The following is a 27,218-nucleotide window of genomic DNA, read 5'->3' on the forward strand; positions in this document are numbered from 1 at the left end:
CCTAGATAAGGTGGGTTATGCGGCAGTAACAAGCGTCCCCCACATCTCAGTGAATTAAAGCAGCAAAGTTGTCATCCTGTGCCACTGGGACGCCTTCCTGTTGTAATGTTGTCCTCACTACAAATCTGGATGGACCATTGAGCCACTAGTTGGGGCACCATAGAAGGAAAAAGCTCTGAAACATCTACCTGGATAATCATATACTCTAGCCTGGAAGTGATGCCCAAAACTTCTGCCTAAACTCATTAGTCAAGAGAAATTGTAGAACTTCCATTTATATTGTGCCTCCATTAGCATATATATATGTATACACATATATATTTAAAGTCATAGTTATATTTAAAGCTTGGAAGGGAAGGGATGGGATATTTGAAGAAAAGGCTAATGACTGCCTTGCCTCCATGCTCATGGGCCACCAAAACCACTCTTCCTTAACCACAAGGCTGTTTTTCATCACAGTTAGCGATGACAGATGTTTACCCTAGTTTTCTTCTCATAGCTTGTGTCTCATTGATCCTCAACTAGTAACAAACACTGGGGCAGCAGCAGAAGCAGGGCTGAGAAAGGTGAGGAGAAATAACTGAAGTAAATTGTGCCCCAGAACGCCACCATCACCATCATATTTTAACCACTGCTCGCTGCACCGAGGTGTGAAAAAGAGAGACTTCCTCCTGAGATCTCTAACCCAGCCTCTATGACCACAGGAGCCATTATCATCACGACACATAATGATGATAATGGTAATACGTTTGAAGTTGAATTTTATTTGTTTTCCCCCCAAAGATAATGTCTGGGGAGATGGAGACATTTCGTTCATGTAAACAAAACTTAGGGAAGGGGAGGGGAGGATGGTCAGGGCTGGAAGGCAGGAGCATAAAGGCAGTCAAGAAACAGCCTTTTCTCTTTTGATTGGAGATGAGGCTCTGGAGAGCAGGAGTGCTTATGCCGCTTCCTCACAGCTGTGATGAAAGAGAGAGATAAATATATACATCCATTACCAGGAACAGCAACCAGAATACTTGAATGGAGAAGAGGTGATTGCCTGAGAAAAGAGTAATAGTATCTTGTCTGTTGATATGTTTTCTATTAAAATCACCTAGATTTTGATTGCCTAGGAAGGCACAGAGTAGGCAGAACCATTCGTAAAATCAGCCTGCTCTTGCGAACTTCATTAATGGATCCATAAGTCTTGGGAAACAAAACAATAAAATCTTGCTGTGTTGAGGACAGGGGTTCCGAGTCACGGCAAGTCATATTGAGTCTGTCTCCCCACCCTTTACATCTGAGATCAGTGGATGCTTTTGAAACATAAAGAGACAGTGTATGCCTGAAGGACACCTCATGCATCTGGCCACTCACACGTCAAACATCACTAAACTGTTGCCTTTTCTTTGGTCTCGTAAAGTATAAATCACACAATTTAGGGAAAGTCCTACCTTACGCTGGCGTTGTTCAGGACGAGCCCTCATCAGTAAGTTGAAACTCAAATAAGTTGGAAAATGTACTTTTCTTGTTCCTAGAGGAATGAGGCTTCTCTTTTCTGGGTACCTGTACTAATTTCCCAAATTATCATAAACTGGGTGGCTTAAAACAGTACAGATTTATTCTGTAAAAGTTTTGGAGGCCAGATGTCCAAAATCAAGATCAGAGCAGACCCACATTTCCTCTGAAGGCCCTAGAGTAGAGTCTCTTCCAGATCCTGGTGTCTCCAGGCATTCCCTGGCTTCTGACATCACTCCAACCTTTGCTTCAGTCTTCACATGGACTCATCCCTGTGTCTGTGTGTCTCAAATATCCCTCTGTCTTTCTCTTATAAGGGCACCTGTTATTGAATTTAAGACCTGTCCTAAATTCAGGATAATCTCATCTCAATATTCGTAATTTAATGACATTTGCAAAGACCCTACTACATAAGTTCTAAATAAGGTTACATTTCCAAGTCCCAGGTGGATATATCTTTGGCAAGCATCACTGCTTGGCCCACTATATACCCAATTAGAAGTTGTCAGGCAGCAGCATAAACGGCTCATCTAGGAAGCACATAGGACATTTAGCAAAGTGGTACTCCTTTGAGTCTTTTCCAAGTCTTCAATTAGGGTGACTCAGATTTGTGAAATATTCTCAATCCATTTCTAAGAAAGAGCTCTGCAGCCCCTGCAACTGGGGAGAAAATTATTCCTCATCGTTAGCCAGGCCCTCAGTCCCTACCTGCTCCATCTATTCATTCAAAAATCTCTGACCACCTATGATGAGCCATGCATGGGATGGGGTAGGGGTCACTTTCTCCCTGAATATAAGCCCCAATTTAAAGAAATGCCTTTCACAGCCCTCTAGGGAAGAGTGGGTCTTAGTAACACAAAACATTATCTCCTCACTTTAGCTGCTCGGATCAGGAAGAAAGACTTGGCCCAAGATCAGCTAATCAGATTCCAGTGTCTTCTGGAGACACAGAGACTGAGCCACAATGACTTGGGGCATGAAGCTACTGTTTGTTTGTTTAACAGTCTTATTAATCATGTTCCCAGAGAAACCTTGCAGAGAGAACAAGATAGCTGCTCAAAGAGATGAAATGCTGTGTACCTCCAAGGAAATAAGTCTTTACTTCCTAGGATACTCCACGGTCTTTCAGGTACCCGGATGCCCTGAGATGCTGCAGGTGTCTGTCCTCTGCAGCCAAGTGATGTCTGGCTACAGCAGCAGTGAGGGGAGAGGAGAGTGGTCCTGAGACATCCACACCTCATGAGGCTGCACGTGGTCAGTAAGGTCTAAGCAATGTCCTGTGGGATCGGGGTGCAGATGGTTAGCTGGCTGTCAGCAAAGAGTGTCACCAGATAGGCCACATTCATCTGATGAGTTCGAGTTCTTCTGGTTAAATTTATTAATGAATATGTTAATGAATTTGTTCTCCGCTCTGATTGTACATTAGAATCACTTGGGCAATGCCTGGGCCCTCTTCAAACCACTTGAATCAGAACTTGTCAATTCTGTATGTGAATTTAAAATAAAAAATTCCCTCCAGGTGATTCTGATGAGGTAAGATTTATAGTGAGAGATGGAAAAATGAAGCGAAGCCTAAGGTTGGGGTCGGCAAGGTAATACTAGGTTTAAGCTTATGGACAGGTGGGGTAAGGCTAAGTTTATGGTTACGGATGGGAAGCAAAGTTAGGTTTGAGGTTAGGAATGACTAGAGTGAGTTACCAGTGTAAGATTTGGATGGGAAGAGGGAGGGCTAGGCTTAGGGAGGACATAGAAGTCTTCTTGAGCATTGATTTGTGATCTGACTCTTGAATAGTGAGTACAAGTGTGTCCACCTACAAGTGGATTCAGAATTACTCCCTGCAGAGGGGCTGGCATGATCATATAATTGAGGAGGTAAAGCAGAAAGATCCACGTAGGGGGCTTCCCAGAGGACCCAGTGCAGGCGAGGTGGTGAGAGGTGAGGAGAGACAGGATGCTGAGGGTCAGGAAGGAAGCACTTGCAACCGCAATACAATGTTCAATTTACCCTGGAGATTACGGACCATGTGGGAGGATTTTCGGCAGGGGGTGACATCAAACACATACTTCCAACTGTGAATAATTCACTTTCTTTCCATATCCTATGGACTGGTCCTCAGCTGCCACTGGAAATATCTGCCAGCACAGAATTAGGGAAATTCAGAAACACTCTCCCAGGAAATAATGGACTTTGAAAGTATGAGTGGTCAATTCAGAAAAGCTCAGCCCGGAGTCATCACTCTTCTTTACCTCAGTCTCCCGTTTCCCTGCTCCCCCACCCCTGCCCCACAACTCAGAAAGACTTTAGTTTCTTGCTGAACTGTAAGCTCTTGGCCTGTGTTCTTCCTTCACCCCCTTCCTCCTACCACTCCTCCTCTCACCTTCCAAAGGAGAACATGGATATTCTTCCTGGCCATTAACGGGAGAGAGACACTGAGAAAACTAGCAGCCTATAATCCTTCCGAGGGGCAGACAGCATGTGCAAAGGCCCAGAGGCACATAAGAGTCTGGCCATTTGAAATATAACATGAAGCCCTTTCTTCTCGAGAGCTGGTGGCAGACTGAGTGGAAGAAATGAGGTGGGAGAGGTCATGAAAGGCCTAACAATACACTGAATTTAAACTTAATTCTCAGGAGGAAGATGATAGAAGACAACAACATTTTAAATTTAGAAGGAAATTATTAAATTTGCATGTTGAAGTCTTTTGTCATAGCTACAAAAATTACTGGAGATAGGAAAGGTGTGTGTATATATATATATATACATTTATGTGAGTATAAAAGACAAATGATTGATAAATAGATAGATAACAGATAAAACCTTAGAGTGAATCAGTCTTCCAAAAAGACATAAGAACTGGAAGCTGAAAAGAAAAGCTTGCATACACAAATATATAAAATATAAATCTTTTATTATCAGATGTTACATAAAAAGTCAAAAGACAACAGACTGAGAGAACATATTTGCCACATATACACAAAAATATTACTATTATTTTCCAGAGTAATTCAATAGGAAAATTAGCAAATAAATGGAAGGACAAAATATCAGTTCACAAAAGAAGAAATGAAAATACAAAGCACTATTATTCAGAGAAACGCAAACCAAAGCAATAAGACAGTGCTGTTCACCCACCATGCTTTTCTTTAAAGAAACTGACAATAACCCTAAACTAAGGAGTGTTTGTACTTTCATGGACAGCTGCTCAGAATATTTTTTTTAAATTGGTATGGTTTTGGAAGGTACAATTGCCAGTTACTTTCAAATGTTTTAAAGGTGCGCACTGTTCATCTCATGCTATGTGTGTACTAGGATGTGTTTATTGTATCATTACTTGCAATAGCACCTAAAGCACCAAAACTTATCCTAAAGTCTGTCAATACATGAAAAAAAAAATAAGTATCCTAAATCCCCAAACTGTGGATGCCAAAGAACCACTGAAAATAAGACATGGCAGCTATACGAACAGATTTGGAATTACCTCGCTGTTAGGTAAAAAGAAAAAGCCACAGAAACAGATGAACACTTCCAGCCACGTAAACACACAGACAAGAAATGGAGTGCACACTAATATCTCTCAGCAAGGAGAAGATGGTCCGGAACCTCGGAGGGCTGTTTGAAGGTGTTTTATTCATTTGGGGGTAAGGGGAAACTCTTTTCATCTGCTCTGTATTATTTATTTTTAGACATTTTACAATGAGAATGTATGTATCATTTACTCATGTGACTTGAAAGAAAGACAAACAGAAACCATGGCTTCGAAGGGAAACAGCCATCTGGCAGCAGTGCCCACGGTGGATTGGAGGGACACAGGGAGGAGGAGGCAGCCTGGTGAGGAGGACGCTGAGGAAATCCAGCCAGCGTCGGAAGGTGTGCGGGGAGCACCTTCAGAGTTTGGAGAACAGAAGAATTCAGGAGATGCGGAGAAGGCAGAATCCAGACCACAGGGCAAGGAACTGGTCAGCAAAGATGCTCAGAGTGTACTTGGTAAGTGGCGGGGGTGGGGGATGGCGATGCTATTAATAATGATAAGTAACAGAGAATGTAGAAGTGATTGAATTCTGAGCAAACATGTTTGGCATTATTTTAGGGAGAAGTTGTACTTAGGAAATAGAAAACAACTAAGATCAAAGCCAGAGGAGATGTGTGAGCAGGTGGACTGCTTCGTTTGGGTCCTAACTTAGGTGCAAAGCAGTAGACTTAAATTGTCATGCATCAAAGATGAAATGGACAAAAACTGGCTCAGCTCCTGACCTGCAGACCCTGAACTTCTTCCCACAGCTGCTCAAAGAAGCCAGGGCAACACCGGACAGATTGGCAGTGCTTCCGAGACCAGAAAGGAAGCCTTCTATTTACCTGGGATGAGGCTGCCCTCACTCACTAAAAAGTCTTTTCCTTTGCTTTGGCCTGGAATGATTCCACTTCTATTTCTTGCCACATGCAGCTTAAAAGTTCTTACTGATTAATAAAACAAGGGGAACCAACAAACAGCCAAGCATTTACGGAAAACAAGGGTCTGCAAAGAGCACACTACATCCCGGACCCCTGCGAGGCTGGATAACAGCGTGAACCTCGGGGCTGGGGAACCTCAACGTTGGCCTTGCTCTGTCCCGGGCTGGCCAGAAAGCCTGGCGGAGCCTCAGTTTTCTCCTGTGTGAAATGGATTCCTTTAAGTTCCTTTCCACTTCCACGTGGCAATGTATGACCGGCCGCAATCTTGCCTTCATCCCACACTCACCTCCCTTTCAGTGGATACTTTTCCCCCCCTCTGGAAGTATAGTTGATTGATGGTAGAAGAGGAGGTATTGGAAAGAAAAAATAAATTGAATTTATGCAAGTTGGTAGGGAATTGCCTCATTAACAGAATAATTGAGCTGTTAGTTAATTTTACTTGTTATCCTCAGAAAAGGGCAAAAATCTTCTAAGCGATGACTCCTCTTCTTCCAAATGATTAAAAGAACAACAAAAAGGTTTGCATCTTAGATGTGCCTAGTAATTATGTGCCGAACACATTTTTTCCCTTTTTAAATATCATACGAGGCAGATGTATTTTTAAAATCCTGGCAATTTACACAACAGTGTGAAAGTGTCAGTTCTTCCTAGTCAGAAATTTTCTGCACTTCCCCCCAACCTTATTAGCAGTAATTCCCGCTAATTGATAATTATTACCTTTTCTTAGTCAGATCTAGTTGTTGGTGTAACAACACTTCCTGCTTTGCTAAGATCAATACGTTTAACTATCACTGTAAATAATGCATAAAATTAATAATAAAACGACGCTTGTTCAATGGAATGCAGACTTCATGTATTTTCATACCAGCTTCTTAATTTACAGTCATTTTATTTTATTTATTTATTTTTGCCACCAGCCAGCAAGAAGTAGCTCTTAAGCTACAATAATGAAACTCCTCATACGTCAACGTCATTTGGCTCTTGACTAAAGCTCACCGACAGAACTGTGCTAACCCTGGGCTCAGAAAGTCCCGGTGGAGAATACATCTGGTCCCTTCTTCAAGTCACTTGCAATAAGTCATTGATTTGTATACGAGAATGATTCTTTACCTACTTGAACTGGGCTGGACTCAGCCCTGAGTGATCACTCGTTGGATCTGTGAAGGCTAGTTTCCTGGAAAGTGGTGATGTCTTCATGGCGGCAAAGGGCAAGGCCAACAGGCATCTGGGTCTTCACCCAAAATGACTTCTAATAAAAGAACACTGGCAAATGGCCTGAGAGCTTCAGAGATGGTGGCATAACCATCAGGTTCTCTGGCATATGTTCTCCACCCCAAACCTACCTCCTCCCCTCTCCCCAAGCTCAATTAAATCAGAAACACTTGATTTTCTGAAAGACAAAGACTGTGACTTTTGAAAAGTGTGATTCAGGAATTTGAAAATACACAGGGACATAATCAGTGGGGGAGAGGTACTCACAGAACCAGGGCTTTCTCCTAATCTTGCAGCCAAGATTAGCCCTGAGAACACTTCTCATGGCAGAGGGAAAGGAGCTCCAGGCTCTGCATCCTCTCCTGTCACAAATGATGCGCCCTGGGTGCTGTGGAGGAAAGAGTGGGGGCACTGGGCATGCAGGCCCTACGTCTCCGAACATTTGCACCTTCGCCACGTAACTGCACATACCTTGTTCTTTATGGGCCTCAGTTGTCTCATCTGTAAAATGGAGACGTTCACAGCAAAAGAAGCCTCTCAGCCTCTTTGCACATTTTTCTTCTCCTTGTTTGAAAAGTTGAAGTAGCGTCAATTTACAATGTTGTGTCAATTTCTGGTGTATGGCATAATGTCTCAGTCATACGTGTTCACACGTATATTCCTTTCCATATTCTTTTTCGTTTAGGCTACTACAAGATATTGAACATAGTTCCCTGTGCTGTACAGTAGGAACTTGTTTTTCTATTTTATGAATAGTAGTTAGTATCTACAAATATCAGACTTCCAATTTATCTTTCTATTATTTTATCCCAAGTTAAATTGATATCCTTTGACCTCAATATTGGTTTTTGTTGGCTCAATTTTTTTTAAATTTTTATCTTTTTTTGAAAATGAACACAGGTACAGCCAAAAGACTGATTTTATACACTGCTGGGGGGGAAATGCCATAAAAAGGGATACGTGGAGCTCAGTGGTAAACTCACATGCCATGCTGGTTAGTCAAGGTTAGTTCTCTTGTTTTTTAAGTAGGAGTAAAATATCATGACAAAGAAAAGACTGTTCTAGAAAGAGAAAGATCAGATATACCTGAGGAACCTGAGAGTGACAGGCTTCCCTACAAGACGGGAGGAAAGCAGATATTATCTCCCTGAAATGAAAATGAAACTGCACCTAGGAGAAGCTCTAAGACAAGATGGCAGTGGACACAGGGTACAGAGAGGCCACTGGGAAGCAACTCAGAGCATGATGACAGGGATCAAACAGGCTGGAGCCAGAAAAGGACCATTGAAGGCGGGAAGGGTAGAGTGGGCAGTCTGGGAACGTCAGTGACTGCTGAGGACTGGAAGCTTTAGATGCCCTCTCAGAACATAGACATGAAGGAAAATGTCAGGGGAGGTCACAGGCTTGGGGTGCAAGGATGTGCTATAATCTATGGCTCATTCAGTGAATATTTTGCATCTCAGAGATTGTTCTAGTGCCTTGGATATATCAAGGAACAACACAGACAAAAGTCCATGAGCTCTTAGAATGTATAGTCTGAGTGGCAGGTCTTCTTGAGGGCAAATTTTAACAATTAGAAGTAATCAAAGAATACCAATATTTTTAGCTGCTAGGTTTCCATTCTTTATATGAAAGAATTAGCATCTCTCCTGTGAGAGAGATTATGTTCGTATATACACAGTGAGCCCGACCCCAATAAAGCACACAAACCTGCCATAAATGAGCCAGACAAGAAAGGAAAGGGATCAACTCTGACTCATCACCCTTCAGTCTGCACATTGTTGATTAGTTTGTTGTCTTCCTTTAGATTGTAAACTCCATGAAGACCAAAACCTTGTCTGAGTAACCACTATGCTGGATATTTCCCTGAACAAAGTAGGGGACAGATAATGATTTGAGGGTTGCTGGTAAATGAAACTTAAGGTTGTCTTGCCATGCAGTTCATAACTGAAGAAAAAGTCCCTAAGTTTATGAAAGGACTGGGAATGAAGGTTAAAGTGTAGCCCATGATTAGGGAAACCCAATAAAATAAATTAAACTTACATATGTCCTGACAAACTTATCAAAAAATGAAAACTAAGGTAATAAATAAGTTGCCTACAAATAAATAAAAAAATCATGTTACTTCAGACTCTTTCTCTCCAATCCTATATGCACATAGAGTGTTATCCACAGGCTTTAAGAGGAAAATCACTGTGGCCTAAACTTGTGTGTAATGGGTAACGTTTTATTCCATGTAGGAAGGCAGTAGAATGCCATCATCATCTATTTAAACACTCAGAAAAGGATGCCACTCACTCATCCTCTGGGGAAAAAGTGATGAAGAGGATCTCAAGTTTTCTAAAAGATGAATCCAATTTGAGGTACCCAACAATCAAAACATTATGGCTGTTAAAAAATAAGATTAAGATAACTTTGTCAGTAGCTTCTGACCAGATTCTGTTTTAATGCAGAAGTAGCCATGGGTCTTTCCTTATTCAGTGTAGATCCCCATATTAGTCATCTATTTCCAGTTAGATACTGTATCCTGAGGGTTAAGTCTGGCCCTAAATCAGGAAATATACTTCCTGGAGTCCATTCCATCTTTCAACCTGTTTTTCTTGCAAAATTTGATGGGCCCTTGTATTAGTCAGCTGTGCTGCAGTAACAAACAAGTCCTCCACCCCCACCCCTGGACCTCAGTGGGACAGAGTAGCAACAGAGGCTTATTTTTGTTCACTTGACTTATAAGGTTCTGCAGGTCCCCTCAGGTCTGCTTTGCATGTTTGCATGGTAGGCTCATTAGAGCTGCCCCTCCTGGGGATGGAAGGGAGAAAAGGACAAGAAGGCTGAGGAAAATCCATCAGGATTGTCATGGCTTCTGTCTGGCTGTGGTGTAGATCATACCTGCTCATATGCCGTTGGCCAAAGTGAATTATAAGTTTACACTCTATGTCACTGTGGCAGAAAAGTGGATGTCTTGTTCAGGAAGGGACTGCAAGTTACATGACAATGGCTGAGGATGTTTGATTCTCTCTCTTAAAGGGAGGGGGAATAAATAACTGAGAACCGTGGTTCAATTCACCATGCAAATTAGAGGGAAGATTGATTAGTAGGGTGGTGGTCTACATGCTAGGCATACTACTGAACTATTCAACCCCTCAAAAACTTTACAGTTTGACCCCAAATTACCCAAACTACTTCTGGGCCAGATTTGCTATGTCACCAAAATACCCCGTTCTGTTATCGGACTCTCTCCAAAAGCCAAGTTAGACCAAGCAAAATAATTTGTCAAATTTTATTGCCAGAGAATTTACTGGGTAACTTTCTGCTTCTTTAAATTTTACACTGAATGACAAGTTAATTTGAATGACTAATAAACTATCTAATGACAGATATTACTACTTTAATCAAATCTAATTCATTATCAATCATTAGAAGTATCATTGTATCATGTACCACTAAGAAAAAAAAGATGCCAATTAAACTAAAATATGCCATTAATTATAAGATACATCCCAATTTCAGAGATGTTAAAATGTGAAAAATATGTGTCTTAGAATCAATGAAATATGGTATTTATTATTATATTTCCTCATTTCCAATCATGTTTCAAATAAGACCTATGAACCTTGTACTAACCATAATTTAAAATCAGCTTATATACAATATGACATCAACAAGGTAAAAAATTGAAAGATAAGTCAGCATTAAAATACTCTAGAATATTCATAAGGATTGTTATATCTTGATATTAAGATTAACTGAATTTCAGTTTCTTTGTTACACTTTTCTATAGTCTTCTTTTTTTAATAAAGTAGTGTAAACTGCATAATCATAAATATTTTTTGTATTAAAATAATCACATATGATTTTATATATAATGGATGATAATTTTTTTTCAATAAAATGAAAAAGTAACAGGAAACACATCAAACATTAATGGTGCTTATTTCTGGTAATAAACTAGCATTTTCTTCCTTCTATTTGTTTTCTCTTTTCTAAAAATTTTAAAAATAGGAAACAATCTTTTTTCCAGAAAAGCAGGCTATGCCCTCCAACAGGGTCTTGTACATACGAGTTGTAAGTTAAAAAGTGAATTAACAGTTGCCTACCAAAGACTCATTCTCTCCTCCTTTCTTAAGACAATCCCATATTTATTCCAGGTGGCAAAGTGCCGAGCTGAGGGTTATTCCCCTGTCATCTTTCTTCTCCATGTGTGGCCATGAGAATAACTCCCACAAATGAGATGTAAGTGAAAATAGTCTATGGTACTTCCAGTGAAGCCTGTTAAAAGCAAGGCAGATATCTCTTTTGTCTTCCTTTCCCCGTTTTGCCATAATGGCTGGATCTTCAACAGCCATCTTGGGCCTTGAGTTAGCTTGAGAATGGGAGCCAATGCCAAGTAGTGCTGAAGCATACTGATAGAGTAGCCTGGGTATTTGTTGATGTGGGAGGTATCAGACCACCCTCAGACAGCTTATCTTTGGACCTCCTATACAAGAAGAAGAAATGAACCTCTAACTTATTTAAGCCTTTATTATTTCAATCTCTTTTATTCACAGCTGGTGGAAATTCCTAACTCATACATGGAACATAAATGAAGGCAGAGCTCAGAAGCCTTCTTATGCCTCTTCTTTCCATGTGTGATCATGAATGTGGACAATGTTTTCCCTGATCAATTGAATTAAACAATTCTAAGATGACAAAGTTAGCTTAAACTCAGGCACGTTCTACATCAGTGTCTAGGACAGGAGGAAATTCTGAAATATTTGTGCAATCAAGTGGACCTGGCTATGTAGGTGGAATGATCTCCATCACAAATGAGTGTTTTTGTTTTTCTCCAGCCATTTCCATTGCCCCCCACATGGGGTCAGGGTCTCTGACCTCTTACTGATCTCTTCCCATGTTGCCTTTTCCCTGAAGCCCTTGGTTAATTTTGTGCTCTAGTGACCAAGATGGGCATTTGTCACTTTCTTCAGAAAAGAATAAAAGCAGGTGAATTTGATGTTTTTAAACATCCTTAACTGAATCTTCCCTCATGTGACAGCCCACGGGGAACTTTGATTGGGTATATATGTATCTACAACTTGGAGATTTTCCACAAAAAACATGTGTGTGCTTCCATACCTTCATGGTAATAATCTTTGTTTCAGAATCCAGGAAATGAGATTTCAAGAAAAGAAAAAAAAAGATATTCTGAAAGAACTTGAAGACTTCTTCCAAGAAATAATCTCCATCTGAGACCTTTGCCTTATTTAGGGAATTTATGGACAAATATCTGAAGGTAGGATAAATAATTTATTTAATCATTGTGCCTACAAAGTGAATTGGCCTGGACAGATTTCTAACACAAACAAACAGATCAACTTAGGTTTTTCTTATTGAATTTTATGGAACAAAGTTCTCTAACCTCTCATTCACCTTGTAAACTCTGTGGGCTTGATGACTAACTGAAGCATATGATTTAAATTATCCCAAGACCACAGCTATGGTCTTTGGAAAGCATGGGCCTCCGTTGATGTCACTCACTGGAATTCATGCTCAAGGGCAGCTTCCCACTGTCTTTAGGAGGCCAGGGAGGCCATCTGTGGGCATGCTCACTTGCTCCCTTATCTCTGCTCCTTAAGGTCCATATTTATTAACGTGTTGACTCAGGCGCCACATTCCTGAAAATCTTCCTATGTTTGTATATATTTCCCTTTGTATGAAATCATCTCCATCCCTTCTGTTCACTTATGGAACTCCTGCTCAGTCTTTAAGATCCAGCCTCATTATACCATTTCAGGAAGGAGAAAATGGAGGTTCAGAGAAGTGGAATTATCTGCTTAAGACCATGGAAGTAGTGCTAGGGTCAGGATTTAACTGAATGAATTTTGTGTTTAATATGCTTGTGTGTGGAAAGAGTGGCTGTATGCACCAATTGGATCACAGTATTATTCACTTATGGTGTGTGGCTATGTTTAAATTGGATTTAACTTTATTCTTCCAGCTTCTTAAGGTGGGAGATGAGGTCACTGATTGGAGACCTTTCCTTCTTTTCTAATACAGGCACTTTAGCAGCATAAATTGCCCTCTGAGCATTGCTTTAGCTATGTCCCACCAAATTTGGTATGTTGTATTCTAATTTTCATTCAGTTCTAAAATCTTCTAATGTCTATTTTCTAATTACATTTTTGAATTCTTCTGATTTCTGTTTTTGATTCCTTCTGCTTGATGTTCATTGAGATTCTTGGATCTGTTTTCGTTAAATTTAAAAATTTTTAGTTGTTCATTTAAAAAATATTTTTCTACTCTCTCCATTTTCAAGGACTCCAGGTGCATGTATTTTAGGCCATTTGAAGTAAGTTGTCCCACGGGTTACTAATATTCTATTCAGTTTTTTCCCTCAGTCTTTTTTCTTTCTTCATTTCACTTTGATATTTCCTATTACTATATCTTCAAATTCACTAAACTTTTCTTCTGTGATATCTAACACACATACTTTTCATCCCAGGCCTTATGAGTTTTCATTTCTAGAAGTCTGATTTTGGTCTTTCTTATATGTCCCATATCTTAACATTCTCATTCATTCCTCTAGTCATTGACTATATGAAACGTATTTAAATACAACAGTTATAGTGCTTGTTTTAATAGCCTTGTCTGCTAATTTTATCAACTTTAATTTTTGAGTTTTAACTGACTGATTTTTTTAAAAAAATTTTTAGAGGGGGAGGTATTTGGTTTATTTATTTATTTTTGGAGAGGTACTGGGGATTGAACCCAGGGCCTTGTGCACACTAAGCTTGTGCTCTACCACTTGAGCTATACCCTCCCCCTCAACTGATTGATTTTTATCTTCATTATGACTCATATTTTCCTTCTTCCTTGAATACCTGGCAATTTTTATTTGATGCCAGAGACTATGAATTTTACTTGTTGAGTGATAGATAATTTATATTCCCATAAATATTATTAAGTGTTATTCTGGTATGCAGTTAAGCTATTCGGAAACTGATTCTTTTGGATCTTGCTTTTAAGATTTATTAGATAATATCAGAGCAACATTTAGACTAGGTCAAAATTTGTGTTACTGCTAAGAAAATACCTTACTTGATGTCCCATAAGTTAATAGGCTTTCCACTCCTACTGACGGGAAACAGGAACTTTTCCCAGTCTTACATGAACTCTGGGGATTATTTCCTCTGATCCTTTCAGGTGGTTCTTTCCCAGTCTTATATAGGTTCCTCACATGCATGTGCTGATCAGTCTTCAGTTGAAGAATTGAGGGGAGCCCACTACAGATCTCTGGATCCTCTCTCTGAGCTGCTCTCTCCTTCTGATACTATTGCCTTGGGAACTCTATCCCTCCTGGCCTCTCAGCAATCTTCCCTCAACTCAGGGAGCCTGCCAAGCTCTGGTAGGCTTCTCCTCCCTTTGCTTTAAACTGGAAATGCTCTCTAAGCAACAAACCAGGATAATTTGGGCTCCATCTCATTTTTCCCTGTCACTCAGGAATCCCTGTCCTTCATTCCTGTGCGTCTAATTCTTGAGAATCCTCGCTTTATGTACTTCATTATTCTCTGTTATTTCTTTCAGTTATGACAGTGCATCTGGTCTCTGTTACTTCCTCTGGTCATAAGTCAAAGTTGGGTTCACTTTTCTATTGTAAATATGACCCATCTGTTAGAATCTTTGAGAAGAGCCTGGAGATATTTGTGTTGATAAATAATCTTGATAGTCTTGTAAGAGTAGAGTCAATTATTTCCTTAGTTTAGGGAGCATGTCTCTTTGAACTAACTCCCTTCTTCTCCTTGCTCACAGTCCAGTAGACTAACTTCACAGCTCAAACTGCCTCTTCCAAGCTCCCTGATCTCAGACAAATTACCTGAATTCCCTGACCTCAATATTTTAAAATCTTTAAAATGGGAACACTACTATCTACCTAATGGACTTCACATTGTTAAGTTAAATAGCATATAAAAATATCTTTCTCATAGGAAATTTCTGAAAAAATTGTTGTATAATTAAAGATAATTAAAAGTCATACACTCTAAATTGTCAGGATTTGACATTGTGTCAGAGTCAATTGCAGTTATATATTTTACCTATCTATTTTAATTTGCATCAAGAATAGACTATAAAATGCTCTCCTTTGTGAAAATAATTCAAACTTAAACTTTTTTTCATTTTTTCTAATAAACACTATGCCCTTAACTACACAGAAAGAAAATATTTATCTGAAGTTAGATGTTTGTTGCAGTATGTTTCACACAAAGGGGATTGAAGTTCCTCTTACAGGAAAGAATAAAATCCTCAGTTAATTGAGCCCAGTAAGAGGGCATATTCACTGAGAAACCTGCTGAGATGGAAGGCTCATCACTGGCAGTCAGCTGTCCCTATAATTTCACTTGGGTCACATTGGGCTATGGGTACAGAGTTGCCCACATACCTCGGTCTGACGACCCCTTGTCACCTAGTCACTGGAGAGAGAGCATTAAAGAGGCAGCCAGGTGTAGTGTTCTCATATTCTGACACAGTCAACTTTGTATGAAGGAAGCTTCCCATGTGCTGGCATTGGTGTTTAAGCTTCTAGGGGCTTCCAGTGGCTTCCAGAAGGTATTTCCAGTATGAAATACATCCATATAGTCCATTTCTACACATCTCATATTGTCCATTCTGTAATGACCTGCAACAGAAGCCGAGATTATTTCTTTATGACAGTGGAATCTTAGGTGAAAGAAGAAGGATAAATTCCATATTTTTACATCTATTTTCTTTATAATAAAAATGAAATCTTTTGAAAATCCTCACCATAGTAGACATACTTTGTGCCTCCCCAACTGCCCCTTACCTATAGAAGAGATATCTTAGAATCCATATTTATAAACGGCTTCAGTGGGTTGGGACAGGGGTGAAGAGCTGACACAAGGTGGGCAATCAAATTTTGTGAAATTTATCAGTTATAGCTGACACTAGATTAGCTTCTAATAACAAAAACAAAGAGATATTTAAAAGTCCAGAGCTGTGATTTGGATATCTTCCACCAGGTGGATAATATACGCAGAAAAGCATATCTGCAGATAAAAGAGAAGGAGTTGAAGTGAACAAAGACAAGCAGAAATATGGCACAAAGAGTCCATTTTCTAAGCTTTCCAGATGCTATTCCATGCTTTGTCCAAGTACTGGCTATATTCCCACCCTGAGGTTCTGGGAGGCATGAGTGTGTCCTTGAACTAAATACCAAAATTTTATTCCAGCTTATGTTGGTTTTCATGCTTGCAAACAAAATTCCCAATCAATAAAACACAGTGGAGTGACACTAAGTAAAGAACACATGATCTTCACCTAAAGAGAGAGGCAGGACACCTGGAAATGACTGAGCACCCAATGTGGGCCAACATTTCTATAATCAGATTTATTTAGTCCTAAAAGCAGCCCATAGATGGTAGACTTAGTTGGTCCATTTTAGAGAGGAATAAACTGAGGTTGTTAATTCAAGTAATTTGGTTAAGATCATAAAGTTAGTAGCAGATGCTGAAGCCAGGTCAGCTGACTAATTCCTTCAAGAATGACAGCGGTGATATGTGTCATGTGGCTTCTGAAGTCCTTGACCACAAGTTGGATTTGGTTGATGGACAGATCATAGTAGCTTCCTCATCAAATCAACTTAAACAGGGCCTCGGGTGTCAACCAAAAGGAAAAAGATAAGGATAGGGACCAGCAGGGAAAACCTATTCCCTCCATGTATAATAAACAATTAGGTGAGTTTTGTGTTAATTCAATCAGAGAAGCAGAGGAATATTGCAACTCTTTGGATTAAAGTCTGAAATCAAATATTTTTTTTTACACGGTTGACCTTTGTCAGTTTCTTGTAAGAGGAACTGATGATGAGCCACTGAACTAGCAAATTAGCTTTGCAGAGCTGTTGACAGGGTCAGTAAGAAATGAAACCCATTTTAACAAAGATGTGCTCGTTTCTAAGGTGTATGACTCAGTTTGGGAGGCTTCAGCCATAGAGTTATTCAGAGGCACTTTGGTAGCAGACTCTGAAAAAGTGCAGATTTTTTTACCTTGAGACATTTAACTCTTCCCTTTTCCTCCTAGAACCAGTCAAGAGTGTGAAGCTAGCTTACCAAAATCTTCAGGAAGGCAGAGCTCTTTCTCAACTGTTTAAAACAGAACAGAAATGTGGGGCACCTAGTCTGCATCAGGCACTGTCACTGCCACGGTGTATTCACTCCTCACAACAGGAGCAGAAGCATTATTTCCAGTTTATAAGTAAAACTGAACCAAAACAAAACAAAAACACAAAGATATGGGAAGGTTTTGCAACTTGCTGTAATCTGTTACCACGATACATTTTAAGATCACTGTGGAGGGTGCAGGGTGCAGAAATACGGTAAAGATTAGCTAGAACATAAGGAACCCTGTTCTTTACACCTCCCAGATACAAGATTCAGTGTATTTCTCAGACTCTTTTGAGGTAGGTGTGGTCATATGACTGAATTCTAGCCAATGGGTTATAGGCAGAAGTGATATGTAGCAATTATTTCCTGGTGTATGAAATACTCCTACAAGCAATTTTCCTTGCTCTTTCTTCTTTTAATGGCTTGATAGAGACAAACTCAACAATTTTGGAAGCTCAGCATTAAAGATGAGGGAGCCACAATATAGATGTTGTGTGGGTCCCTGAATCTCCACTTGGAGGAGAGCTAGTAATCTATTGGGAATATATATTTTGGACCTCAGAAGGCAAAAAATTAAATTTTGGTGCACTTGGATCACCAAGACACTGAGGAATTTATTCCTCATACAACTAGTGTTAATTAGAATAAAGAGCTAAGGACCATAACAATGATGTGGGATTTGATGGAAGAAATTTTACACTGAAGTATAGTCCTTCAATGTGATGATTACTTCTGTGTATCAACTTGTCTGGACTATGGTGCCCATAGTCTAATATTGGTTAACTATTAGTCTAGATGTTTAATAAAGGCATTTTTATATATGGCTAACATTTACAATCAGTTGATTTTAAGTAAAGAAGATTACTTTCCGAATTGTGGGTGGGCCTCATCCAATCAGTTGAAGATCTTAAGAACAAAGACCAAAGTTTCCCCTAGAGGAAGGAATTCTGCTTCTAGATTGCAACATAAAAATTCTGCCTGAACTTCCAGACTTTGGAATGAAGACTGCAACACCAGCTCTTAATCTCCAGCCTGCTGCCTTGCCACTACACGTTATAGATTTGTTAGCTGTCAATCACATGAGCCAATTCCTCAACACAAAGCTCTGTCTCTCTCTCTCTCCCTCTCTCTCTTTTTTGTCTGTCTAGCTAGCTAGCTAGCTGAAGTCTATTCGTTCTGTTTCTCTAGAGAACCCTGACTAACAGAGATTTAAACAACTGAAGCACCTGGTGGGGAATGGTGCTCACAGTGGCTGAAGGAGTGAGATGTTGCTGTTGACTGACATCCTCTTATTTCTGGATGATTTCAGGGAAGAGCAGAGAGAAGGAATCAGATGACCACAACACATTTAGAGAGCTTCTAGCTGAAGTCCCGGGACACTGGACTCTGGTGAGGGGCCTGTGCAGTACTTCAGGTACCAGGCATTGACTGTCTCCCCATGGGAAGGCTATTCTTTCCTGACCCGTTGACACCAGGCTTGGCCATTTGACCTGCTCTGACTAATGAAAGAAGATCAGAAGGGGTGTATGTCATGTCTGGGCAGAAGTTTTAAGAGTCAGCACAGGATTCCCTCTCTTTTTCTTCTGTCACGTGGCTGGCAGGAGATAGGGGCTGCCCCATCATCCTGGGTCCCAGAAACAAGACCCCTGGAGCAGAGTCACAGCCAAGCCTCTATGGATACGGTGCAAACAGACATGAACCTCTGCATTGAAAGCTCATCAAAATTTGGCGATTTGTTATTCTAGCATGTTAATCTCTCCTGACTCATTTAAAACTATAGAATTCCCCAATTCAAATCCTAATCCCCTTCATTTCTTAGTTATGTGTCTTTGGATGGGTTATTTAGACTCTCTCTTGCTCAATTCTCTGCCCTTATGAAGGGGAAAATAAAGTACTTATGGAAAGGGGTGGTAGTGAAGATTGAGTTGGTTAACACATGTAAAGCTCTTATTTGTCACAGGCACACAAAAGATAATTAACGCCTATGACATATGATTATAACATGCTTTTAAAACCAGCCTCCACACAGTGACCAGGAAGCCATTACCACTGGCTTGCGCAATGTAAGAGTCATGCGCAATTCACAACACTATTCTGAAGTGCATCACCGGGTTCAGGGTGGGGTGAGGGAAATCTTTTCTATTAGTGCTAGAAAACATGTATTTTAGGTTTTCCACTCCTTAGTTGGACTTTGTCCCATATTCTTTCTGTCTCTGCCTCTCTTACAGATCTTTAAACCTGTAAACACAATTCTTAGCTGGAAGGACATACAAAAACGGCTCTGGGCTGGATTCAGATGCTGGGCATACTTTGCAAACCCCTGGTCTAATCAGTCCTATGCTGCCTCCCTCTTTTGATTTTCCTTATACGGGATCTCCATCTGACCTCTTTTCTGGAAAAAGCTAAAGACTCCCCTTGTCGCAGGTAAGCATTCACCCCATGCATACTTTGTGCAAGCATCCAGCTACTCAGCACAGTTTCCCTGAATGCTGACCATGGGTCAACAGCTCCATTCTAAGCTGGCTTCACTTCAGCAACATGGAAAGTGATATATCTCCTCGGCCCGTGTCCCTCAGCAGTGATGTGGGCTCATTCGTTCCTACAGTAAGTACAGCTCATGGCACTGATTCTTGAAGGGAGAACAAATTCTCTGTTTATATGGACAAAATTTTTTTTTAAGATTTTTATCATACTTTTTATTTCTACTTACTTTTAAGCACAGCATATTAAGCAGAAACACTTACAAGAAATGAAATAAAGATGTGGCTACAGTGAAGAGATATAAAGAGATGAACCATTTCTACAATTTCACGGGAATTAATATTGTCAAAATTAACACTGACATCAAGAAAGCAAAATACCTGTTATTGCTGACATATTTAAGCACATAGTAGACAACAGAGTAATAGCTATATATGAAAGAAGAGTTACGGGGAACACATGCTTATTTTTTAGTTCTTATTTGGCCTGAGGTTTCTTCACAATAGGTTTGTATTCCAGAAGGTAATAAATAATCTTTTACTCAGCATTCTCCTATAGAAGATATACACTGAAACGTAAGTGTGCCCAAAGATACACTTTTTTTGGTCCACTAACCTGGAACATGATTTGGGGGCTTCTCTTAATCTTAATTTGTGATAGGCTAGATCCTGGAACACCTATACATCTATTGTTAAAACACCTATTGTTAAAACATCACTCTGAGAAAAAAAATGTCAAGAACAGAGGACAAAAAAAAACCTTCAAGTTTTTTCCATCTATATATTGGTTACATCAACCATGATGACTATGCCTTCCTGATGCTATCATAACCACATAATTTGGACAAATATTGATGAGCCACATTGTGAAGTGACAAAGGACTTCTGGTGGGAAAGCTTAGCTTGGCTTTGTTGCTAGGAGGAATAGCATGTCGATGGCAAGGGTTCTGCTCTGTCCAGTGATGGTCGTCTGTGGTCCCAGAGGTTATGAATGCACCTGAGGAGGGTTGTCATGAGTGTTCAGATGAAACACACACTTAAGGTCCCTTGTAGAAAATCCCACTGCAAGTTCATCTTCAAGGCTGGCCCCTCTTCCCAATACTTAGAGCAGGAATCCCAGCCTTCTGAGGTCCACTATGAGACACTAACCACAATAAGCAGGGGTATATATTTCCCTAGGAAAAGAATCTCAGGCTGCCCGGCATTGCTTCTCTGTAGGTACAACCCTACAATGGTTCACGCTGGCTGAATCCGACTATTTTGCAGTCTTTTCTAACAATGTTGTCCAACTCAGCTACTGCCTTTTCTAGTCCTTGGCATTGGCTTTATAATTCTGTTTGTCCATCTGTTATTCGTCCTTCTGGCATTGTTGCCTGCCCATTTATTTTTATATTTTCCTGGTTTGTTTTTCGTTTCCCCCAGCAATGTTGCAAAGCCAGTCTACTGCTTGATTTTTCTGTCTTTCTCCCCTAGTGAAGACATGCTGTGAGAAATCCTAGGGCTGGAGGGAAATACTAGGTCCTATTTCTTGGAGGATTTGTGCCGCACACGTCTGCGTGCACACTGGGGATACGGCTGCAGGCTTATGGAGGCACAGGAAGAAGGTTCTGTGTTTTCCTAGAGCAATTTTACATCCCAAGGAGTTGAAACTTCTTTATTTTAGTAAATATGTATCTATTGTAGAAAAGGTCAACACTGGGGGGGGGGGAGGTTATTTTTAAATAAACATGAGAACAACCTTGCTGAAAGCCTCTGAGTTTTGCGTCAAGTTCTCTCTTCCCTGCTGTTAGAGGGCTTTGGTGGAAAATCTGAGAAACACTGATTAAGCAATAAAGAATGGAGGTGGGGGGAGGGAAGGGCCGCCCCCTTCGTGCCACCTGTGCCCCAGCACGCACTGGGTATCCTGGTGCATCTTCTTATTTAATCTTCATAATACGTGAGGCCACAGCGATGTTTACCCCTTTACAAAATCAAGGTCGAAAGGGTCCAACTAAGGATAACAGTGATAATGTTATTACCATTATATTGAGTAATTTTGCTGAGGCTACACCTGAGAAAGAGACCAAACTGCAAGCTGAGTGCAGTCCCTGAGAAGGAGACGTTCTTGCATGATGCTATGGGCTGGATTGTGTCTCCCCCAAAATTCATGTTAACGTCCTAACCCCAAGTGCCTCAAAGTGTGACCCTTTTTGGAGACAGGTCTTCAAAGAGGTGATTAAGTTAACCCGAGGCCACTAGGGTGGACCCTAATTCAGTATGACTGGTGTCTTATAAGAGGTTAGGACACAGACACATATTAGAAGATGATGTGAAGATACAGAGAGACCATCTAGAAACCAAGGAGAGAGGTATCAGAAGAACAAAGCTTGCTGACACCTTGATCTTAGGCATCTAGCCTCTAGAGCTGTGAGAAGCTGATTTCTGCGTTCTTCAACCCACCAAGCAGCAGTACCTTGTCACAAAAGCCCTAGAAAAACTGGTGCACATGTTGGGGCTTTCTGTCTTCACTTTGCTTTCTTCTTTCCTTCCTTTTCTTTCCTTTTCCTTCCTTCCTTTCTCTTTTTCCTTCCTTCCTTCCTCCCCCCCTTTCTTCCTTCCTTCCTTCCTTCCTTCCTTTCTTTCCTCCCTCCTTCCTTTCTTCCTTCCTTCCTTCTTTCTGTCTTTCTGTCTTTCCCCTGCCAACCTTCTTGTCTACCTACCCACCAACCTATTTATTCATCTATCATGTGCCGCACATATAGACAAACATCTAATTCAAATATGAGTCTAAATGAAGTATCTTTATTTGTCCCTATTTCCACTACCCTTAAACAACATCTGTTTTAATGGCAACACAGTCTTCCACTTACGCTTGCAATATTTCTACACAGTTGTTAATCATAGCATGCCTGTGCATGAACATTCTAATATTCCCCCTTTAGTGCTTAAATTTTTTTAACATTTTTTCATTGAGTTATAGTCAGTTTACAATGTTGTGTCACTTTCCAGTGTAGAGCACAATTTTTCAGTTATACATGAACATACATATATTCATTGTCACAGTGCTTAAATATTTATTAAAAATTTATAGGCTGTAACTAATCCTGTTAAATCACATACCATTTCTTTGTAGCTACTTACTGAAATACTATTACATATTTAATTATTATTTTCACATGTTATAATATTAATACAGAATCATTTTAGAAATGCTCAGAGTAGGAATATAATCTTCAGAAGAAATTTCAAAATCACTTGTAATTTCATTAGACAGAGATATTCGATGTGAACTTTTTGCCTTTAGTATTTTCATTCTATATTTGCATGAATACACAGATATACACAGACTCATAAATATTCAATATACTTTTCTGTGCTCTTCACATAGAACAGATACTAAACCGTCATCTGGTATCTCCGAGGCTAATATTTCCCCAGATTTGTGTTGTTATTATTTTCACTTCAAGAGATTTTAATTTTTACATGTCCCAAGGTATTAAACGGCCTGAGATTTTTTTTTTCTGTCACTTTTGTGCTTCAAACGTACATGTCTATCCTGAGATCAGACAAATACTCACCTAGACACTATGTGGTTTTACTTTTTTCCATTCAAATATTTAATCTATCTGGAATTTATTTTGCTACAAGATTATTTCATGCAAATCCATACTAACATCTCCCAAGTAGCTGATAAACTGTCCTAATATTTATAGGGTTATCCTTTTCTCCTCCACTGCATTGGTTTTTGATTTCTGTTACAAATTCCACCAACATACTTACTTAAGATAGCACCAAGTTATCTGCTCACGGTTCTGCAGGTCAGAAGTCCACATATGATCTCCTGCTCAGAGTCCCACAAGGTGACAATGGCCATGTCCTAATCTGGAAACTTGACCACAGAAAGATTTGCTTTCAGCTCCCCAATTTGAATCAATTTCCCTGCTTCTATAGGGCTAAGAGCCCCACTTTCTTGATCACGGATAGCTGGTGGGGATCAATCTCAGCACCTAGTGGCTGGCTGTCCCCAGGCCCTTGCCACACGGCCCCCTCTATAATCCCTCTCACACTTCCTGTTGAATTTTCAAGAAGGACTCAGTCACTTTTGAGGTCTTGTCTGATTAGGTCAGCCCCACCCAGAATAACCTCACTTCTTATTAACTCAAAGTCAACTGATTAGAGATCTTATTGCATTTGTAAAATTCCTTCCCCTTTGACATATGAGGCCGCCTAACCGGGAGTGGGTGTAAATTCATCATATTCACCAGTCCAGTCCACACTTCAGGGGAGGGCATATACACCAGGTGGCAAGAACCCTGGGGGCCAGCCCAGAATTTTGCCTACCACCTTTGCTAATTTTTGATACCATTTTTATTGTAGTCTTCATTTTTATTCTACATTGTAAGGCCTGCTAGTGAAACACACTGTTTCAGTCCTTGTCTGTCCTTCAGCCTGTGTGATGCTAATCTCACTATCATAGAATTATAACATGTTTTGTAATATAGTTAGGTTAGCTGCCCCCCTCATTTTACTGTCTTTCAAAAATAGTTGTCTGCATTCTCTTTTATTGTTTATTCTCTCAAATGAACTCTAGCATGATTTACCAAGTCTCTAGTTCCCATTCCAGAGATTGTTTCAGTTGAATTTTGATTTCAAGATAGTTAAATCTACTGTGGAAAACAGTATGAAGAGTCCTCAAAAGACTAGGAATAGACTTACCATATGACCCAGCAATCCTGCTCCTGGGCATATATCCAGAAGGAACCTTACTTCAAAAAGACACCTGCACCCCAATGTTCATAGCAGCACTATTTACAATAGCCAAGACATGGAAAGAGCCTAAATGTCCATCAACAGACGGCTGGATAAATAAGATGTGGTATATTTATACAATGGAATACTACTCAGCCATAAAAACCGACAGCATAACGCCATTTGCAGCAACAGGGATGCTCCTGGAGAATGTCATTCTAAGTGAAGTAAGCCAGAAAGAGAAAGAAAAATACCATATGAGATCACTTATATGTGGAATCTAAAAAAAAAAAAAAGAACATAAATACAAAACAGATATAGACTCATAGACAAAGAATACAAACTTGTGGTTGCCAAGGGTGAGGGGGGTGGAAAGGGGCAGACTGGGAGTTTGAAATTTATAAAACACTGACAGGCATATGTGGAATAGATAAACAAAATTATACTGTGTAGCACAGGGAAATATATACAAGATCTTGTGGTAGCTCACAGCAAAAAAAAAATGTGACAATGAATATATGTATGTTCATGTATAACTGAAAAATTGTGCTGTAGACTGGAATTTGACACAACATTATAAAATGGCTATAACGCAATAAAAAAATGTAAAAATATGAAGACGTCAAAATAAATAAATAAATAAATAAACAAACAAACAAATAAATAAAAAGATAGTTAAATCTATGTACTGCATTGAGGGGACAAGCTGTCCCTTTACCAAATTAAGTCTTTATAGACAATGTGATCTTAAATTTATTTAAACAACTATATGTTGAGTGTCTACCCTGCATCAGACAAAGAAATGAATAAAAACAGTCATGTTCCACAGAACTTTCATTTAAGGGAAGGAGACAGACAATTAATAAGAAAACAAGTACGTGAGATAATTTTGAGTAACGCAAAGTGCTATGATCCAATGATACAAAATGACTGAGGGTGAGGGTGGTCAACCCTGGATAAGGAAGTGAGGGAATCTTTCAGATGGTATTTAATCTGAAAGTCAAAACATTCTCAACCATAAAAGAATCAAGATGAAGTATCCTGGACAGAGGAAACAGAGCAAATGCCCCAGAACAGTATGCGATGCAATCCAGCAGGTGGATGGGAACCAGATAAATCAAGTCCATGTCTCTATGTTTGAGTAATAAATGTATACAATGCTCCCCTTAAAGGCACTGTATACACAGCTCTAAGGACACACTATTTTTTTGGCTTCTATACAGAGTAGTTTTTCCATGATATTTTCTAAAGGATTACTGCTAATATGTAGAAAATTTATTGATTTTTAGAGTATTTCCTGTGAAATGCTCACATTACTTAACTGTGATTAATTCCTCAAATTCTTCAGTCTATATAAACTGTATTTTCTCTTCTTATCATGTGCTTTTGAGATAGACATTCGTAACAAATGTAGTAATATTATTGCAATAACAAATTTTCATCTTCCTTTTAAAAGATCTTTTTTATAACTTTTTTTATTGAGTTATAGTCATTTTACAATGTTGTGTCAAATTCCAGTGTTGAGCACAACTTTTCAGTTATACATGAACATACATATATTCATTGTCACATTTTTATTTTTTGCTGTGAGCTAACACAAGATCTTGTATATATTTGCCTGTGCTATACAGTATAATCTTGTTTATCTATTCTGCATATGCTTGTTGGTATCTACAAATTTTGAAATCCCAGTCTATCCCTTCCCACCCCCTATCCCCCTGGCAACCACAAGTTTGTATTCTATGTCTATGATTTTGTTTCTGTTTTGTATGTATGTTCATTTTTTTGTTTTTATTTTTATTTTTTTAACATTTTTTATTGATTTATAATCATTTTACAATGTTGTGTCAAATTCCAGTGTTCAGCACAATTTTTCAGTCATTCGTGAACATATACACACTCATTGTCACATTTTTTTCTCTTTGAGTTATCATAACATTTTGTGTATATTTCCCTGTGCTATACAGTGTAATCTTGTTTATCTATTCTACAATTTTGAAATCCCAGTCTTTCCCTCCCACCCTCCACCCCCCTGGCAACCACAAGTCTGTATTCTCTGTCTGTGAGTCTATTTCTGTCCTGTATTTATGCTTTGTTTTTGTTTGTCTGTTTGTTTGTTTGGTTTTGTTTTTGTTTTTTAGATTCCACATATAAGTGATCTCATATGGTATTTTTCTTTCTCTTTCTGGCTTACTTCACTTAGAATGACATTCTCCAGGAGCATCCCTGTTGCTGCAAATGGTGTTATGCTGTCGGTTTTTATGGCTGAGTAGTATTCCATTGTATAAATATACCACATCTTATTTATCCAGCCATCTGTTGATGGACATTTAGGTACCATGTTTAAAGTGCCAAGCATCTTAACTATGAACAGAACAAGTCTTCAGAAATGTTAGTTCTTTTTCTTTTTCTTCCAAGCCAGAGGTCTCTTCTAGCTTCTGTGTAGTCTGCAGACATTTCTGTTCAGTGTCTCACGTGGAAAAGCAGCCCCTCAGTAACTGGGAGGCATGATAACCATGGCTGTTTCGTTGCACTTGGTATTTCTGTCATCATCATCATCACCATCATCATCACCTCTGCGGAGATGAATCTAAGTCATCTGAGTCACCTGGGGAGCAGGGCTTTTTAATCTCCAGGCCAATTATATGCCTTGAAATATTAAAGCACGAAGGCAGTTGTGTGCAGAAGAGGCGCTGTGTT

Source organism: Vicugna pacos, chromosome 6 (genome assembly GCF_048564905.1).
Source record: "Vicugna pacos chromosome 6, VicPac4, whole genome shotgun sequence".
In the NCBI taxonomy this organism is placed as follows: domain Eukaryota; kingdom Metazoa; phylum Chordata; class Mammalia; order Artiodactyla; family Camelidae; genus Vicugna; species Vicugna pacos.